This window comes from Tamandua tetradactyla, chromosome 2 (genome assembly GCF_023851605.1).
Source record: "Tamandua tetradactyla isolate mTamTet1 chromosome 2, mTamTet1.pri, whole genome shotgun sequence".
NCBI classification, from domain to species: Eukaryota; Metazoa; Chordata; class Mammalia; order Pilosa; family Myrmecophagidae; genus Tamandua; species Tamandua tetradactyla.
The window spans coordinates 25,502,874-25,510,437 of NC_135328.1; the positions used below are offsets into that span (position 1 = coordinate 25,502,874).

The 7,564-nt window shown below is 40.9% G+C and overlaps 1 pseudogene; it reads left to right on the top strand.

The window, feature by feature from the left end:
• Nucleotides 1–5,828: 5,828 nt before the first annotated feature.
• On the top strand, nucleotides 5,829–6,903 carry LOC143659450 (heterogeneous nuclear ribonucleoprotein A3-like; annotated as a pseudogene).
• The last annotated feature ends 661 nt before the right edge of the window (nucleotides 6,904–7,564 follow it).

The window sequence follows — 7,564 nt, forward strand, 5'->3', positions numbered from 1 at the left end:
TTCTGACAGTCAACTTACTTTCTATTTAAATAACCCATTCTTCAAATAGTGGAGATATGTGGAAATTTAATCTCAGTCAATTCAGGATTTCCATCCTACCCCCTTCCCCTGGGTGCATCCAAGTTCAAGGAGTTACCAAATTACTAAAGCCTGGGATTAGGGCATCTCATTTCCAGGGCCAACTGCCCATGTTGGCATCTGTTAGAAGATCTGTCATGCCATTTGATCATTGATCTTTAGTCCACACATGTCACCAGAAGTGATCGCTTTCTCCAGTCTTCAAGGCTCCCACAGGTCTAGCTTTCTCTAGCTGGTAATTTGGTTTCTCTCCCAGGTGCAAAGGAATCATTATTCCTGCACCAGGCTGGGTATGGAGAATTTGGGGTTAGGCTCTTCAAAACTCGTCTGGAGACAAGACACAGTCACTCCTTTGGGGTCTTGTGCTTCTCAGGGACCCTACCCTGAAAGGAAGCACGTGTTTCCTCTGTCCATACATTCCACAAACATATCTGAGCTTCACATCATTCTTTCCACTGCTGGGTCTCAGCCTGAGGCAGGGATGGTGGAGCCAGGCAACAGGATGTTATTTCTCAGACACCTGCCACTGTCCCTCTTGTCCCTCTAGCAGTCGCCCTGTTCCCATCTCAGGAAGCCTGTTCTAGTCTCAGAGGCAAGAAGCCTCATTCAGATTCATCATAGTTTTACTCAGTGCTGAGTCATTTCTACTTCCCTAAGAGCTAAGCTTCTGAAATTCAAAATTCAGGAAGCAACTTTTCTTTTAACTGCTTTATGATAACACTTTTCCAAAGGAAATGAATGAATTGCCCAAATGGGGAGCTAGGCAAGGACTGCAGGGTATGGGTAATGGTATTAATGACATACACATACACAAAAATAACAATTACAACAAATGCTAGTGCCCAGCACTTCTCAGTACCTTGCATATATTAATCCATCTAAGCCTCAAAACACCTCCAAGAAGAAGGTGCAATTATCTTCATGCTATGAAATGTAAAACACGCACAGAGGAAACTTTTGGGAGTCAGCAGCAATAGAGTCGACAGAAACTTCAAAGCAGAGCTGACACAGATGCCGACACTTGGAGAACAGATACATGATGTTTGGAGATGCTTTGAGACAGCAGATGTCGCCATGAGATGACAAGCCAACCAGAACCTGGAGAGAGCCAAGGGAAGCCAAGAGATGAAATCCAGCCTTGGAAAGCAAAGTGAGGAACCCCCACAGGAATAGAGGCTGAAAGCAACAGAGCCCAGGAGCAAGGGACCAGCAAATACCAGCCACGTGACTACCCAGCTGACAGAGATGTTCCTGACCCATCAACTATTGAATTAAGCTATCTTTTTCTGGATGCCTTAGTTTGGACATTTTTATGAGCTGAGAACTATGAATTTATAACTTATTAAATTCCCTATTTTAAAAGCTGTTCCAGTACTATATATTGGATTCTGGCAGCTTGCAAACTAACACAAGTTGTTTTAATTTTTTTTTTCAGATTTCTATTAAAATTTGCAATTTTGTTGACTTTCTTTTCTGAAATCAAATAATTTGAATTTATTTAATTTATTTTCTGCAACATGGTTAAATACTGTTTTTCTTATACCTGCTTTATCTGCTTCTTTTATTTGCTCCCTCCTTTCTTTCCTTTGTACTTCTTTTAAAATTTTCCTTTTTTTATTTATAATCTATAAATAAAATTTATAAAATTTTAAAATTTATTATTTTTTATTCCAGTGATATTTTAAAAAGAATTTTAGATAGCCAGTGAAGATTCACACAAGATAATAAAATAAAGTGAGATAAAAAATAAGGCAACAAATGAAGTAAGAATAAGAATGGGGTCAAAGTAAGGCTGGAGGTAAGACCAAGAATGCAAACCCTAATTACCCCCGTAGGGACTAATGGTAGAACATAACTTTGACTCTTAGCTTTGTATCTATAATATGAAAAGAAAAGCCTTGTCAGTCAATAAACAAACAGACAAACAACAAACAAACAAAAAAACTGAGGCACAGAGAGGTTAAATGACTTGTCTAAGAATACACAGCTAGTAAGTGCCAGAACTAAATTTCAACCCTGGCAGTTCTGGCTGTAGATCTGCGCTCTCTAAATCATCAAAAGACTGAATACATTGGAAGGTTCTAGTGCAAATCTTGTTTGCATGATCTATTTCTTTTTTTAAGTTACTGGAAGACAGTTTTTTAAAACCAGCTGTCTCTTTTCTTCAGTCTATCTTCTTCATCCCATTCAAGATAGACAATGTGGAGGAAGGAAGTAACATAATATTTACTGAAGTCTCATGAATAAATCACTTTATTACCATATGCTACGAGTTGAATTGTGTTCACCACAAAAGATTTTTTCAAGTCCAAACTCCCAGTCCCATAAATGTGGCCTTGTTTGGAAATAGGGTCTTTGAAGATGTAATGAGTTAAGATGAGGTCGAACCGCCTTAGGGTGATGACTAATCCAATATGACTGGAGTCCTAATCCAATATGACTGGAGTCCTTATAAGAAGAAGATCTTTGGACAGAGACAGACAGACATAGAGGAGCAGGCCATGCGACGCCCAAGGCAGAGACTGAAGTGCTGCAGCTACAAATCAAAGAATTTCCAGGATTGCTGGTAAACCACCAGAAAAGAGGCAAAGAAGGATTCTTCCCATACAGTTTTCATAATAGGACTGTGCTGGTTTGAAAGGATGTATGTACTTTAGAAAAGCCACATTTTAATCTTAATCCCATTTTCTTAAGGCAGCCATTTCTTCTAATCCCTATTCAGTACTGTATGTTTGAAATTTTAATTAGATCATCTCCCTGGAGATGTGACTCAATAAAGAGTGGTTGTTAAACTGGATTGGGTGGAGACACATCTCCACCCATTCTAGGGGGGTCTTGAGTAGTTTACTGGAATCCTATAAAAGAGGAAACAGTTTGGAGAATGAAGGAGATTCTGCAAGAGCAGAGAATGACGTAGCCATGAGAAGCAGAAAGTACACCAACCAGCGACCTTTGGAGATGAAGAATGAAAATGCCTCCCAGGGAGCTTCAGGGAACAGAAAGCCAGGAGAGAAAACTAGCAGATGACCCCGTGTTCGCCACGTGCCTTTCCAGCTGAGCGAGAAACCCTGACTGCGTTTGCCACATGCCTTCTCCCTTGAGAGAGAAACCCTGAACTTCATTGGCCTTCTTGAACCAAGGTATCTTTCCCTGGATGGATGCCTTTGATTGGACATTTCTATAGACTTGTTTTAATTGGGACATCTTCTCGGCCTTAGAACTATAAACTAGCAACTTATTAAATTCCCCTTTTAAAAAGCCATTCGTTTCTGGTATATTGCATTCCAACAGCTAGCACACTAGAACAAGGCCTCAAGGCCCTGCTGTCACCTTGATTTCAGACTTCTAGCCCCTAGAACTGTACAAGAATAAATTTCTGTTGTTTTAAGCCATCAGGTTTATGGTATTTTATTATGGCGAGCCTTAGGAAATTAAGACATCCTGGATTTTAATAATACTAAATTTCCTTTTTTTTTCAAATGAGGAAATTAATTCTCAGTTTAACTAAAGTTCTGATGGACCCACAGTGAACAAGTGGGAGAGATGTGATGGAAACCCAAGGTCATCTAATTGACTGATTTATGCTTATTGCCCTGCCACACAAGAGACCTCAAGTCCATTTTGACATGAAATTGAAGGTGGACAGTTTTGAGGCCCCTAGGAATGCCCAAGCCTGTCAGGGGAGAAAAGAATCAGGTCTTGGGCCCATCAAAGAGATACCTTTTCATCAGTTGTGATGCCGCTTGCCTTTACGCAGCATTAATGAAAACGCTAGAGAAGTAACAGATGGAACACACTTGAACCTTCCAATCAGGGTATGTGGATCCCCTCTGGCCCCCCTCTATGCTATGCATCATCTGCATAAAAAAGCCCAGTGGATCTTTTTCAGCTGTTTCCTGTCAGCCGACATAATGTCCTTTTTGACACTCCTCCGGGAGAGCCCTGTGTCATGCAATAACAGGCTGAAGAGGGTGCAAATAATTAGAACTTAGATTGTCAATGCACAGTCTCCAAAGTCAGTCACTCAGGAAAGGCATCAGCTGACATGTGATGCACAGTGCCATTTCAGGGAAATAAATGGTCTAAACTGCTTATTTTTTAGTAAAAGTTGATAGCATATTTTATGTGTCCCAATCATTCATTTTTATGGGAGCAGAGGCAAGAACATTGATTAAGATGAATTCTTAGGAGCCAATGTCAGTTAACTCAACTTTGGTTGTTCACGGAGTACCATTAATTCAACTTTCCCCTTTTCTTCTCTTTGTACCGCCCCCATCGTAAGTGATACATTTAATTTAAAAAGCCATTTGTAGAAATAAATGTATTTAGAAGTAAATATGCTCAGGTATGCAAGTGTGTGGCTCTCCGTGAGTGAGAAATAGATATTGAACCATGACTGCACATTACAGACGTATTACAGGCATCCTAAATTAAGGCACAGAAAACACATACACCCAGGCATACACACCTTGATTGAGGTTAAACTGCTCTCCTCCCCTTCCTGTCACGATAGCTTAACATAATGATAGTGCTGTCATTACAAATATTTGGAAGTTCCAGCATCTTGATAATTGATGGATTCTGAATGTTGGGGAATGTAGAGAATAATGTTTAAATCAGCACGAGCATCAAGTTCAAAGTGTTTCCTTTGGATTTTCAGAATGAAAACCAGAACCAACTTCTGTTTTCTTTAGAAATGATTGGGAAGAAAGGCAAACACATCCAGCCCTCCGCTTTCTCCTTGGTACTCCTCCAGTAAATTGAAAATGGTACCTCCCTTCTGTGAATCAGCGGTCTCCAGATGCTTGGCCTGGATGCCATACACCTGCTCAGTGTCAGTAGAAACCCACCAGAGCATATGGCAGCTCACATATTGCCTGTCCCAGGATGAATTGGGAATGCTGGTCACCTGGGCTCTGTTTTTAAGTGGTGTGACAGCAGCTGTGGGAAGCCTAGAGAATGACAGGCTCTCACTGTTCTTCTCACTACCAAGGAAAGAAGTGCAAGAACAGAAGGGAGATGTCTGCATTGGTGTAGCAGCCACCACTAGATTCTTTTTTAAAAGAACACACCACTTGCTCGTTTTCCCTACTGTGAGTATGGGCGATGGGAGGGACATGCTGATTTTATATTTTAATCTGAAATTGCTAGTAGATTGTGGTTGGCAGAACGAAGGCCTCTCAAAGATGCTCTTGTTCTAATCCTGAGAAATTATGAACATGTTATGTTACAAGGCAAAGGGGACTTAAGTGAGAAAGTGAAATTCAGGTTGCTAATCAGCTGACCTTAAAATAGAGAGATTATCTTGGATTATTCAGGTGTGCTCACCACAAAGGTCCTTAAATGTGGAAGAGGGAGGCAGAAGAGAAGGTCAGAATGGTGCAACATGAGGATTCCACCCACCACTGCCACCACTGAAGAAGGAGAAAGAGAATGATGAGCTGAGGAATATGGTCAGCCTCTAGAAGCCGAAAATGGTAAGGAAACAGGTTCTCCCCTAGAACCTCCAGAAGGAACACAGTCCTGTTTGCACCTTGCTTTTAGCCCAGTGACAATCATTTTGGATGTCTGAACTCTTATAGATCTGTACGACAGTAAATATAGGGTAAGCCAGTAAGTGTGGGGTAATTTTTCACAACAGCACTAAGAAACTGATACATGGAAGGATGGCCTGAACTGTGGTGCTCAGTCTCAGAGCACATGGGGACCAACATTGATCCTGAGTTGGAGGAGACAAGTCCTATCTCCAAATGAAGGTAAAACCACCAGCTGGTTGCCCCCAGTCTGACTCCATCCATTGTCACTGCTGCCAGGAGTAGGAGGACCATGATCCAAAGGAACCAGAGCAGTTGAGAAAACTGTTTATTGGTGGTTTTAGCTTTGAAACTACAGATGAGAAAACATTTTGAGAAATGGGGCATGCTCAGAGTGTGTGGTAAGGAGAGACCCCCAAACAAAGTGTTCCAGAGGCTTTGGTTTTGTGGCTTACTCTTGTGTTAAAGAGGTGGATGCAGCAGTGTGTGCTCGGTCACATAAGACTGATGGGCATGTAGTGGAACCAAAGAGTGCTGTTTCTAGAGAGGATTCTGAAAAGCCTAGTGCCCATCTAACAGTGAAGAAAATTTTTGTTGGTGGTATTACAGAAGAATATAATTTGAGAGACTACTTTGAAAAGTATGGCAAGATTGAAACCATAGATGTTATGTAAGATAAGCAGAGTAGAAAAACAAAGAGGATTTGATTTTATAATTTCGATGATCATGATAATCGTTGATAAAATTGTTGTTCAGAAATACCATACTATTTATGGGCATAATTGTGAAGTGAAAAAGGCCCTTCCTAAACAAGAGATGCATTCTGCTGGATCACAAAGAGGTCATGAAAATGAGTCTGGCAACTTTTTGGGCCATGGAGGGAACTTTGGAGGTGGAGGAGGGAACATTGGTCATGGTGGAAACTGGTGGAAGAGGAGGCTATGGCGGTGGAGGCGGTGGCAGCAGAGGTAGGTAAGTAGGAGGTGGTGGTGGATATGATGGATTTGGTAATAACTGTGGTGGTCCTGGTTATAGTAGTAGAGGGGGCTGTGGTGGTGGACCAGGCTGTGGAAACCAAGGTGGCAGATATGGCAATGGTGGTGGAGGATATGATGGTTACAACAAAGGAAGAAATTATGGCAGTGGTAACTATGGCGGTGCTTTTGGAAATTACAATGAACAGCGTTCAAAGTATGTACCCATGAAAGGGGACAGTTTTGGTGGAAGAAGCTTGGGCAGTCCCTGTGAATCTGATGGTGGAAGTGGTGGGTATGGTAGCAGAAGTTTCTAAAAACTCAACAGAAAATGGCCACAGTTCTTAGTAGCAGAGGATGAGGAGGAAAGCTACAGGTTACTTTGAGATAGTCATCCCAAATGCATTAGAAGAACTGTAAAAATCTGCCACAGAGGGAATGATGATCCATAGTCATAAAATTTACTGTAGCTTGAACAGGAAACCTTTCTTGTTCAAGACTGTCATAGCCAGTTTGCAAAAAGTGCAGCTACTGATTAATGTAATGTGATATCAGATGTACATTCTTGAATTCTTCCATCTGTTGTAGCGTTTTCTTTTTCTTTTTTTTTTTTTATTACATCAGGTATATTGCTCTGTAAATTGTGGTAGTGGCACCAGGAATAAAAAAATAAGGAATTTTTAACTTTTCAAAACAACAACAACCACAAAGAATCACAGGGGGAGTTTTCTTAAATCCCCATATCACACCCTGAACCAACCATACTGGAATCTCTGGACATGGGACCCAGGAATCAGCGATCTGTGAAGCTCCAGTATGCAATAACAGTTGAGAAGGACTGACTTAATGGATGGAGTCACAGCAGTATTGAGAATCAGGAAGAGATGAGTTTAAATTTCATTTCTGTCACATCAAGATTGAGCTCAGACGACATATTTAATCTCTAGATTAAATGCATACATATATATTATTTATACA